This window comes from Artibeus jamaicensis, unplaced genomic scaffold (genome assembly GCF_021234435.1).
Source record: "Artibeus jamaicensis isolate MK-2021 breed Jamaican fruit bat unplaced genomic scaffold, CSHL_Jam_final contig_760, whole genome shotgun sequence".
NCBI lineage: Eukaryota > Metazoa > Chordata > Mammalia > Chiroptera > Phyllostomidae > Artibeus > Artibeus jamaicensis.
The window spans coordinates 5,547,045-5,558,639 of record NW_026521955.1 but is presented as its reverse complement, the minus strand read 5'-3'; the positions used below and the strand labels follow the sequence as shown (position 1 = coordinate 5,558,639).

The window sequence follows — 11,595 nt, the reverse complement described above, 5'->3', positions numbered from 1 at the left end:
ATTGAATGTGAGAGGTATCTAAAATAACTTCCAGGTTTTGGCCGAGGTAATAGAGGATACTATTACCATTAACCTAGATGAAAGATGAGAAGGTGCCTGTGTAATTACATAGAGATATTTAGTGGATGATTATATGGATCAAAAACATAAGGGCAGATTTTTGAGGTGGAAAATAGCTTTGAGAACCATTCACCTATAGGTAGTGGTAATTAAATATTGTAGATTTTTGAAAGGACATACAGGAAAGAAAAACTAAAACTAAATATGATCTCCATTTATAAATGAGTCACAAATAGAAACACAGTTGCATTTATAAGTCGCAGGATAACTTCTCCCTCCCATTCTGTATACGCATTTCCATTTTATTGTTACATGTAGTACTGTGTGAATTCCAAGATACCAGTTTCATTCACTCTTCATTAAGGAACACATTGCTTGAGTTCCATTTGCAAAGACAGTAAATAGTTTCCTTCCATTCTGTAAATAGTATTCACTGGGTACCTTTTATAATTTTGATAAGAAAAAGTACTTGTCCAGATGCATGGATGAATATTTTCTCCAAAGTTCTCCTCTTATTCAAAAGGTGAGCTGTAGTGCTGTATGAAGTCTTTTTCAGTGATGTTCAAGAAAAATTATACACAATATTATACAGACTAAATTATATTGCTGTGACAATAACCTCCAAACCTCAGTGACTTAAAGCGAAATGTTTGTTTCTTGCTCATGTTCCATGCTGATGATCTGCCCGACATCATCTGTGGAGCAGAAACTTGTGATGGCTCTCACACATCATTCATGTTCGCTTTTATTGTCCAAAGCACATCACAGAGCTAAGCTGATGTCAGTAGGCCAGAGACACATCCATTCATAGGGAAAGGGGCAATAAATATCTCAAACAATACAATCTGTCACGTGTATTCTTTGCTTACTTCTGTTATTACAAGATTAAAAATATCTCAATCATACCTCTTTACCTATTTTGTTCCTCTCTAACTACTTTCTCTCTTCTCAGCAACACTTAATGACTATGTTGCGGGGGGTGGGAGGGAGCAACATGCTATTTATCTCCTCTCTAGCTACATCTTTTTTTATGACTTTGTATACTGGTGATTTTTTTCCTTCGACATACAACTAAAGTTTAGACATGTGCTTCCTGGTAGACATAGCAAACAGAATCACATCACAAGTCGCCTTTGGTCTGAGATTCAGCAATGAGTCACTTTAGCTAAGTCTGCTTCCAAGACGAGACACAATTTTTGGAAGCTGTGGTCTGCCTACATTTTTTAAAAATTAAATTTATTGGGGTTGCATTGGTTAATAACATTATATAAATTTCAGGTACACAATTCTATAATACATCACCTGTATATTGTATCACGTGCTCATCACCCAAAGTCTAGTCTCCTTTTGTCACTATAAATGTAACCCCCTTTACCCTCTTCCTCTTCCTCACACCTTACTTCTCTTCTGCTAACCTTCACACTGCTGTGTCTATGAGCTTGTTTTGTTTGTTTGTTGCTCTTCTGTTTTGTATCCCACACGTGAGTAAAGTCATGTGGTTCTTGCCTTTTCTGTGTGACTTATTTCACTTAGCATGGTACTGTCAAGATCTACATAGTTAAAGTAGCCATATTACCTAAAGCAATACACAGATTTAATGCAATCCCCATCAAAATCCTAATGACACTTTTTAAATAAATAGAACAAAAATTTATCAAATTTGTATGGACCCACAAAAGATCCCCATAAAGCCAAAGAGATCCTGAGGGGAAAAAAAGGAACAAAACTAGAGGTGCCACACTTCCTGACTTCAAGTTATGCTTACTAACCTTTTAAAAGATCATTGTCATAATGCTGGTTCAATTCTTCCACTATTATTCTTTATAAGACTGTTTTTGCTACATATATGGTGTCTAAAAGCCACTGCTAGTAATGATTTATTATTATACTTTGCTTATTGATCTTTTTTATGTGACTATAAATATCCTTTCTACTTCACAGTGTCTCTTAAATATTAATATGACATTTCTTATTAGATAACAGAGAATACCATTGGTTGTTGATTCCATCCTGTCATGCTATGAAATTTTTGAGTACATCAAATATGCTTATGTTTCTTTTATTGTATTTATTTGGGTGATATTTTAAGAAAGTCACTCACCCTGTTTTTTACTATTTTAATAAGATGTCTAATTAAGTAGCTATTTATTTACACACTACTCCAAAAATTATATTGTTGCAACATTAGTTGAGTCTTGTGACCTCTTTGGTCACTTTTGTCAGGAGACTTTCAACCCTGTTGTCCCTGATCCAACCCACTCTCCCTTACCATTTAGCTTGCCTTTCCGCCTTCATATTATCAAATTCCCAACTGGCTTCCATTCCTTTTCCTAAACCCATCTCTGAACAAAATTACTTCCTGCTTGACTAAAATGAAAGACCTATTTACTATTTCAGCACTAAAGTAGTTCTGTATTTACATATAACCTCATTCTGTTCAGCCTTATGAGTCAAAGCATTCTCATTTCTCTCTAAAGCCTTTATTCTGTACCTTGATCAGCTGTTTTCATATTTCTAGAAAACTGGTAGTAAAGCAAATTTATTTAAATTTTAAATATTTTCCCACAACTTAACATTTTGAGGAGTACAATAAAGAATAATTTTAAAGTATCATAAGCTATGTTTTGGGGCTGCTTGGTCACAAATTTAACAAAATCAACTATAATTTTTCTGAAAGTCCCAGGGATTTCTTGTTGGTTGGGATAAAATTGTCCTCTTGTTTAATAACATAATAAAACATTATTAACATTGTAGATTTTCTGTTTCTTAAGTTTTGTATTAGACTTTTACTTTACTATGTCATTTTTGTCATTAAAACTATTGAGATTTTTATATATGTACTCAAATATCAACTGAAGAGTTAATAACATTTTATATTGTTATTAATCACAAATTTAAAGAAGTTAAGATAGTTGAATAAATATTGTGAAAAAGGAGAAATATGCAAAGAAGAATTATAAGTATGAGAGATGGGAGAGAGAGAGCACTAAGAAAGTGAATTCCCATTTTTGTTCATTTAGTGCAAAGAGATTTGGGGGTGATTATCAATAAGAAAATGAAACATCTGTGGTTCCAAATTACTGCTGGCATTTTCTAAAGCTTGCAAGAGTAAATAATGTTTGTTAATTCTGATATGCTAACAAATGATGTGGAAAGGAAACATCCTGGGAGTCAGCAGGGTTGTCTTTTTTTTTTCCTTCTGAAGGGCTGAATCACTGTGTTTGCAACTACTGTCTAAAGATCAGAGCCATACAAGTCACTGCCAGAACAGAATTTACCAGTAACAGCAGGATTTGAATTTTTTTGTCCAGCTTCATTTCTTTCAATTATTCCCTCAAATTCTAAGGTAGAGAAATAATGAAATTTAGCTTGTTTGAACATTGTAATATGTTGCATGATTTCAAGGTCCCCTAATAAATTCTGAGCTCTGTGGAAGTAAGGCCTTTATTCTGATTAGCATTCTTCAGACAGCTCCCATCAAACTCTGCACAGAAAGGGCTCTGCACAGTTATGAAAGTTTCAATGAGTATTTACAGTTTATGTTCTATCTCATATCTGAAGTTTCCAAACTGTGATTTTGTTATACTATCTACATTTCTTTGAGCTCCATCCTCCCATTTCCAACTGCTTAAGTGTATGTATTTGCATTTGTGAGATTCAATGTCTTCACCATTGCTATGAGTGTGTGATTATTAGGATTTTTGGTTGCAAGAGGCAGAGAAGCAAATAAAGTAGTTCAGGGAAATTTTTTCTATACTAATATAATTAAAACTTCAGGGCCACAGATGGCTTGAAGCACAGCCATATTCAGTCATTCAATAATGCTACCGGGACCTAGTATTTCCATCTTTGGTGTGCTCATGTCTGTGCAGGCTGTCCTCAGCAACTCTCTCAGTATTAAGGATGCCAGACATTCCAGCTCAGTAGCCTTTTGGGTTTTGCTCCAAAGGAGAGAAGAAATTTTCTTTCTTCTTGATTTTAACACCATCCAAAGATTATGTCTTATTGGCTGACTCACCTATACATCTGAACTAATCACTGTGACCAGAAAGGTGTAATGTTCTGATCAGTTAGGCCTTGTTCATTTGTACATTCCTGGTGTTGGAGGATTGGTGTGTTTTCTTTCAAACTAGTAGACTGAGAGTGCTAAAGAGGTGGTTCCCCTAAATAAAGTAAGATGTTGTCACCAGAAGGACAAAAATAGACAGACCGCGTCAACAAAAACAAATGATTTCCAGTATGGTGGAGTAGGTTAGTTTTCTGTTGTGTATGTAGACAATATTCTCTACTCCTGATACCATATGATACTATAATTTCTTTGCTATCTAAGAGCAAAGAGCCCAAATTAGACTTCCTCATTATTGTTTTCTGAGCTTACATCAAAGTGGCTAAAGTACAGAATCTGTGAAATAAAATTAAGTGCTTGGTGAATGAGTAATTAGGGCAAGTGACCTTTTTTTTACCAGTTGCTATTTCCTATTAAAGTTTAATAATAGGAGTATACTAATTTGGGTAATTGTATTAATGATCTAAGTTAGGATAATTAGGGTTCAATATAATATTATTGACATAAAAATTTGTTATAAGTCTTACATAAATTGATACCTATGTGTTTTAGGATGTGTTTGATCCATAGTGAGCACTCAATAAATGTTAGGGGTTACCATTGTCTATTATCAACCAAATTGAGTTGTGTTACAAGACCTCTGGAACAGTACAAATACATATAAATCTAACATTGTATATAAGTCCGTGTTAAGTGTGTTAATTGGTCAATACTAAGATAAATGCTTTGAATCATCTGGAGTTATTTTCTGCTTCTTTCTTTTCTCCAGAGGAAATAGCATGATGTTTTGCTCTAAATCCATGCAAGATAAATGATCTGGAGCCATTAGAATATGGTATTATACACAAACAACTAGACAGGAATTCTATTATGGATGATTAGTCAACCATGGATACAACACCCAACAGATGGACAGCTCCAATGTGCCACGTGAATTATATGTATTACAGCTGCGGCTCTGCTAAAAACTGAAATGCTTTTGATGAACAGCTGCAGTTTTCTTAGGATTCTAGACAAGGGATACCAGTTAGGTTTTTTATTGCCATAACACATGGCATAGAAAAAACTGATTACCTTAAAGAAAGGCTGCATGAAAAAGCTTTCATAGTCTGCTGTGCTGATTTTATATTTAAGGGACTTTCCATGTTTACATTTTGGGCACCTGCACCATGTTTTCTGGCATGTGGTTTACGTGACTATAACTCAAATGAACAATGGTAAAATTGTTCAGGCTATTAGCTAATGGCAGGGGAACGTGTTTTGTGTGGGTGTATCAAAAGACAAGAAAAAATTGCTGAGATATTAACCTTTTGAATGGTCAGTTATGTTCACTAACTGAATAAAACCAGTTTGCATATTTACTCTGCATTACAAATGTTTCTTACTTTAAAGGTAATTTCAAGGACCATTGTTGTACCTGCACCACCTCATTAACAAAGCCTTCAAGTCCTGTTAACATCTGAGTCATGAGGTGCAAATGGAAGAATAAAGAAATCCATATTAGAATTAGTTTAAAATTTCATAGTAATAGGTTGAAACATATACTTTATGCTAATATTACAATGTCTATCTTAGAGAAGATTATAATGCTCTCATTGAGTACAACTTTACTGCACATGAAATTTCTTGGCTTTATTTTTAATTGTGCTATAGCATTCTAGGCACTTTTTAGAAGGATTTGTTTTGTGTATTTGGGTATTTTTCATTGATTTATCTGTATGTGTAAAACATTTGATAAGTACATTACAGTCTATAACATTCACATTCATAATATTTGATGAAGAACATTCTTGTTTTGTGTAATTTTGAAGTCTTTCATAAAATAAAGGGTGGATATCTACATATTTAATTTTATAAATATAAAGCCATTTATTTGATGGGAGAGTAGAATTCTTTCCTTCAGAATATAGTCTTGTAAAATCTCATAAATTTTTAAAATAATACATTTAATAAATATTAAAATGTTTCAAAAATTTAAGTAACAAGATAAAACATCACAGTTTAAATATGTTTATTTTAATGAGTAATGTTTTAATACCTTGGCCTCCATTTATTCTAAATTAGTAATGTTTTATGAAACTAAATACAAATATATATTTGCTAAGTATATACACATATACTATTCAGTTGAATATGCATACAAGGTCTGTCCATAGGTATCCAGCCATATAATATGAAAAATAGATACATTTATGGAAGAAGATACAAGATACAAGAAACATTGTAATGATGCCTCAGTCCCCTTCATCTTGTGGCCTCACACCGTTCTCCCAATTGCCATCAGTTGTCCCATCATATTTACCCGAATCTCATCGAAGGTCTGAAATCTCTTCCCTTTCAAGGGTGATTTTAGTTTTGGAAAAAGGCAGAAGTTGCAGGGCACCAAATCTGGGCTATAGCGGGGCTGAGTCACTTGAGTGATTTGATGTTTCACCAGAAAACACTGTACAAGATGTGATGCATGAGGAGATGCATTGTTGTGATGAAGCTGCCAACCACCAGCTGCCCACAGCTGCAGTCTTCTGAATCATCTGAACAGTTTTCATGGCAGAATGTTCAAGCTTAATGTAAACTATGATGCAGATGCATTGCTCTACTCACTCAGTCATTTTGAGTGGAACAGCCACATAGTACACCTGCTCACTCAACAGCATCTACCACCTCCACTAACTAGTACAGTGAAGTCATCATTGTTCATTCATGCACATTCCAGTTGACTTTCCTTGGCTGCCAGGGTACATTGATATTGTGCAAACTATTCTCATTATATTCACAATGGCTGGGGCTTTTCTGGGCAGAACTCATATATACCAAACACTGGCACTTCCCAACAATTTCATGTGTTAGATGTGCACAAATGAAAAGTAAATATTATACTACTCCCAAAAATCTATTATTTAAATAAGAAAATATAGTAATACATAGTATAGAATAAAAATATTATACTAAATATATTATTTGAATAGAGGTATACAAAAATAGGAATAATTAATTCTGCCTAGGAATGTCTATAAGAGTACTTGATCAGTGGCTGGTAAGATAAGCAAGTTTATAATTCCTTCTTTGGAAGCCTTTTCCATATATCCTGAACAAAGTATACTAATCCCCCTTCATTTGTACTACCACTGGACCCTGAGTATAGCTTTATAATTTCACACATAATGCTATGTTTATCAATTCGTAGTCTCAGATAGACTATGATTTGCTTTGAAATCCAAGAAGTAATTCTTAGTTTTGGTATCCAAGAAGTAATTCTTATTCATTGTTTTATTCTCAGGAGGTAATGCTATGCACGAAATTCATATTTTACTCCATCTTTCCAAAATGCTTTGATTGACATAAAGTGCATGCATAACTACAAATTTCAGGATAAGCTCCTTGATTTTTGTTTTCCTGACAGTTGTGATATTACTCATCTGAAAAATGAATCAAAGTTAACACCAGGAGTAGGCTTCCAAAATAATGAGTTGATGTTTTAACTATACTTTACATTTAACAAATTCATGCATGTTAATAGAGAATTAGTCAAAATAATTTCTATTGCAGAATGTTGTTGCTATGCTTTCAAAATATATCTTTTAAGGCATCTGTTAAGTTATATTTGCATTTTTGATATCCTATCAACACTTAATACTATATTTTTTAAATTAATATTTACAGTAATGTTTACCCTACTGGCATTATGACACTTTTTTCTTACAATTTTGTATTGTTTTCTTCTTCTTTTAATTCATCAAATAATGTTAACATTCTCTCTTTTTACAATACAATGATAGAATACTTTTATCAATAAGTTCTATTCATTAATGATGGCATGGGCTGAATGTGTCTTCCAAAACTCACAAGCCAAACCCCCAATATTTGGAGATGGTGCCTTTAGGAGTAATTAGGACGGATGACTACATGATAATAAAACTGTGATATTGGAATCTGCACCCTTGTGAAAAGACATACTGGAGAGCTTGCATGCCCTCTTTCTCTGCAAGAACACAATGCAAAAGCTACCATCTGCGAGCCAGAAGGATAGCCCTTACCTGGACCTGACCATGCTGACACTCTGGTCTCAGACTTGCAGCCACCGGTAGTACTATGGGAAAATAAATGTCTGTATTCTAAGTTGCCCTGTCTGTAACAGTTTGTAATGGCAGCCAGAACTGACTAATACAGTATTGAAGTGCGCACGTGCCAGGTGGTAGAGTGATTTCTCATGTTAGAAGACAAGATTTCTGATAGCTTAAATATATCAAATATGGAAGAAGTTGTGTGTGTGTGTGTTTATGTGTGTGTGTGTGATTTTACTAATTCTGGATTTAAAGGTTAAAAGTATTTTCTAGATGAGCCTGAGAATTCAGGGAGCATGCTTTCTGTGATGCTTATTAGTTTATGGAGATAATAAAATTTCATAAGTTACAACAAGCCATTCTGATCTATTCTTTCATTAATTAACTTAACTCCAGGGATCATAAATAGTGAAATGTTGTCCTGGTAACAATAACAAATATAATGCACTGTTTGAAAATGTCATGATAGTTTTGTCCACCTAAAGCAATCACTAATTTGCAGTCATGTAGGTCAATAGGTACTTTGGCACAACAGATTTGCCAACTAGTATTTATTCAAATACTATCTTTTCTCAGGGGTGAATATTACATCTTTATTAAATTTAATGCATGCCTTCAGGTTCACAGTATGAACATTTTTTGTCTAAACATCCCTCAAAAATACATAATGTTTATTGTGAGGGAAGTTATTTTATTAACTGACCAGAGCCCTTCTTTTTGTTTTCTGATTTGAGGTAAAACCATTACACATGGTTCACAAGAAAATACAAGGAAAATACAATTAACTACAATTACAAGAGTTTGAAACCTCACTAGCTATTCACATAACATTTTACAAAGTCACGCAAACTGCACAGTCTGCTTAAACTAACTTTATTCTCAACCATAAGACCGATATCAAGACCTAGACACTTGACTAACATTCTTGCCAGTGGCTCTAGTTTTGCAACAACAGAAGAGTTAACTGTAACCTCATGAATAACTTCAAAAACCATTTGGCTAGTGATGTGTACTGTTTCCTCACTATTCAGAGGTATGTGTAGGCTCTTGGGAGAGTATACACCTATTCTACATGCCTGTCATGTCATGTCACGTAAATAACCATTGCCCCACCATGAACATGGAGATTAGGAAGGTAGTTCTACAACCTTCTTATGTAATTAGGTTTTTAGGCAAGTTGGCTGATTTTCCCCAAAGCTTCCTTCTGAATGTTCTGATCATGTTTTAATCCTTATTGCACATGAACGTTAGTGAGGATGTCTGAGGTAGGACAATTATGTCATTTAGAAACAATTAATGTATTTCTTCCAACTAAGCCCAGATTTGAGATTCCATTTTCTTCCTGGACAGCTCTCTTTAATGAATATCAATTCATTATCAATATCAGTTCTTATAGCAGAACTGCCTTTGGGACAATGCAGTTCTGCTTTAAGTCAATTGAGAAATAAGGAATTTGCTGTTTTCAAAGAACATCATGACTAAAAGTTGATTCTTTGGTCTGTGTGGTTGAAGGACTTTTCACATTTTATATTTCTACCTTTATACATTTATATGCTAGGGGAAAATACCCAAGTCTTACCTATCCTTCATGAAAAACAAATTTAAATTCAGCCTGCACTAACTACAGATAGAAGAAATACAGTACTCACATTTGTATTGCAACACTGCACTTCACTTTTTGGGTTTATGATGTACAAACATCATGCATTCTAAGTTAATTTTATCAGTGCCATTGGTGATGTTAATTAATTGATGTTTCTCTCCCTGCCTTCTCCTCTCTCTAAAAACTAAATAAAATCTTTTTTAAATTTTACAGCAAATAGGAAACTTTTCTAAATATTGAAATCACCACATTTTAAAAGTAGACTGGAATGTTACAAATGTTATAAAATACAAAAAATAGATATTCTCCCACTAAATGTTTTAATCATTTTTCCGAGTATTCTTATCTTTTGGTTCTTCCCCATCTAAGCACTCGGTAGGCTCCTCCCCCTCCTTCAGCGGTTTGCCTAGATGAGGATAGTTGAAAGCGAACTGTGGGACCCTGTCATTTGGGGTCTCCTGCTGGGCATTTCTTGCTTCTGACCTCTTGCGAAGCAGGAAAGAGGTCAGAAAGGTCGTTATATTCATCCTTCAGGCAAAATTTGGCCAGGACCCTGGACGTATGTCTCCTGGCCTCTCGACCCTGTAGAACTAGCTGCCTTTGGTCACGTGGAGCACCTTGCTGTTGATGGACATGAGTATGTGCAGTTCCTGGATGCCATGGAAGTCAGGCAGCTCAGCAGGGGTGAAGTTGTGCCGCTTAAGGCAGGGCAGTGGGGGTGGCTCTTCATAGTTGTGGCTGTTGACTGCCAGATTAGGAAGATGCAGGTGCAAAACAGCAGCAGGTTGAGAGCAACTGTGAAATTCTCCTCCAGCAACTCATCCTGAAGCTCACTCTGGTGGGCACTTATCACCACCATGTACTTGGCAAGCATAATCAGTGGAGCAAAGGTTGGGCCGGACTTTGGAAGGTTCCAGAACTTGCTACTTTCTCCTCCATCTTTGCAAGCTAATCAGAATACATTATGTTTAATAAAACATGATGAAGACCATGAAGAAAAATGAAGAGAAATGCAATTATTACAACATGTGAAAAACTCTGTATCTTAAAAAGTACTACTCTAAAAGAGGAAATATGTCCTTCCTTTGTCATTAATATGTTCATGATATTATCTAAATTTTTAAAATGAAGATAGAATTCTAGTTACATGTAAGAATTTTATTGGTCCTGGCTGGTGTGGCTCAGTGGATTGAGTGCCTGGCCTGAAAACCAAGTGTTACTGGTTCATTTCCTAGTCAGAGCATATGCTTGGGTTGCTGTCCAGGTTCCCAGTTGGGGGCCAGCGGGAGGCAACTACACAGTGATGTTTTTCTTGCACTCTTTCTCCCTTCCTTCCTCTCTCTCTAAAAATAAATAAATAAAATTTTAAAAAAGAATTTTGTCTATGAGTTTTCCCCCCTTAAACACTTCACCTTTTCTGCAAAAAAACCCAAACAAACAAATAAATAAACAAATAGAAACTAATAGACAACAGTATGCTGGTTACTGCAGGGTAAGGGGGATGGGAAGTGGTACAAGTGGGTATGGGGGATAAATGGTCATGGAAGCAGACTTGACTTGGGATAGTGAACAAACAATATAATGTACAGATTATCTATCATAGAATTGTACACCTGAAACCTAAATAGTTTTACTAAGTAATGTCACCCTAATAAATTCAATAAAAGGATATTATAAGTTTTTAAGAATAAAAGAATAGAAATAGAACAAAGAATTGCCCATGAGATTTATATCTTAAACCAAAAATATATAACTGGTATAGAGCTACAGATTGGTCTCGGTTAAAACCAATGAACTTCTCTTAC

The 11,595-nt window shown here is 34.7% G+C and overlaps 1 pseudogene; it reads right to left on the bottom strand.

Annotated features, from left to right (window-relative positions):
• Window positions 1-10,110: 10,110 nt before the first annotated feature.
• LOC128628463 (membrane-associated progesterone receptor component 1-like) lies at window positions 10,111-10,649 on the bottom strand (annotated as a pseudogene).
• Window positions 10,650-11,595: the final 946 nt, after the last annotated feature.